This window comes from Solanum pennellii, chromosome 6 (genome assembly GCF_001406875.1).
Source record: "Solanum pennellii chromosome 6, SPENNV200".
Taxonomy (NCBI): Eukaryota; Viridiplantae; Streptophyta; class Magnoliopsida; order Solanales; family Solanaceae; genus Solanum; species Solanum pennellii.
In genome coordinates this window covers 15,241,256-15,242,948 of record NC_028642.1, presented here as the reverse complement: position 1 = coordinate 15,242,948, position 1,693 = coordinate 15,241,256, and positions in this window count along the sequence as shown.

Sequence of the window (1,693 nt, the reverse complement as noted above, 5' to 3'; positions counted from 1 at the left end):
TAACCTCAGAACCACTAGCTTCGGATGTGGCATGTCCCTCAGATTGCGAAGTCATAGGAAGGCAGGCATGTTATCATTTTTCCTCCTTGGTCTGCATGTCATTCTACTTGTAGAAATGAAAAATTGTTAGCACGAACGCATATAAGTTACACACTATTAAGTACTCAGACTTCCCCTGTGTTCAACATTACCATAACGCTTTGCCTTAAGAATGACTTATTGATACCCAATTTTGACCAACCTTTAACCAATTTTAGGAATGTTATTCGATTAAATACTTATTTTTAAAATATATTTCGAGTTTAAAATCTTAGTCGATTTTGCATAAAAATTATATTTAGTATGTCTACTTTATAACATTATTGTAAATATTATTATAATATTTTGAAAATTCTTAATAAATTTTGAAATAATTATTTTATTCATATTTAAGCGATTTTAATTATATAAAATATATGATTAGATGCAGTATTTTAATTGGATAGCAATTCCTAAATTTTCCTCAAAATTATTTAAATCTTAGCCCATTTTACCCCAATTTCTTTCAATTCTAACCACTCCAATTCAAATCTTATTTCAATTATAGTCATTCTTCATTTCAATTATAGCCAATGTAATTTTAGCTTTGGTCAATCTTTGAACCGAAATAAAAAAAACCTCTTCTCTTGATCCTAACCATTTATTTCTTTATTTAATCTGGGTCCTCCATCTATTTGAAAATCGACGGTTGGGATTAAATCTCCCATTTCTCACCTATTTCAAACAAATTGCCTAAAACCCTATTTTCTCATTCTCTTCCTCTCTTCTCCTGGGAAGCTGCCACCCCTCCACTCTCCACTTCTCTAGTGAGATCGACAAAGCAGCAGCTCCAGCGAGATAAGCTAGGCGGCGTGACTTGTCCTCTCCTCCTCCTTTCCTCTACGATCGCTCACCTTCTCCTCTTTCCTCCCTCTGTTTTCCCTTCTTTTATGTTCTCTTCTCTAGGCGAGGTCACCAGCGGAAAGCTCGACGAGACAGCAGCAGCCGGGCGTCAGCAGCTCGAGCGAGCTCCACCAAGCAGCAGCGCACTGAGGACAACCAGTTGTCGGTGCGTCCATCCCCTCTGTCTCCAACAATAACAATTGTTCTGGCTAGCAGCAACAATAAAAAAACCAACCAATGAGACCCCTGAGTCTACATTCCTCCTCTCTCCGGAAGTTTGAGTCCGAAGACGAATATCAACAGATCTTTCCAAGTAAGCCTTAATCTAAATTTTGTTTTTAGTTGCATCTTTGGCTATTATGTCAGAAATCTTGGCTTTTACATGTTCGATTTGATCCTGTTGCACTATTATTGCATATTACGTAGTTAATTGTGTGATTTGGTGTTGTTATTCTTGGGATCTCATATTGTATGCATGTTTTTTCTCGATTCCTGTTTATTTTGCTTAAGAAAATGTCAAATACAAATCTTGATTTTGCTATAATATCCATAAGTCTCTGTTGCATGTAAAAATTAGTCTTAATAATACATAATTGGTTATTCCTGCTAATTGTCGTCTTTATGAATAATTCTGCTCGTACATGTCATAGTTGATTGGAGTTATCGATGAAAGTTGCTTTTATTTCAGTTTTAATGTATTTGATGTCATGAATAAGTGGATTAGTTCTTCATCCTATGGTAATTTTGGCACAATAATCGTTTATATATATAT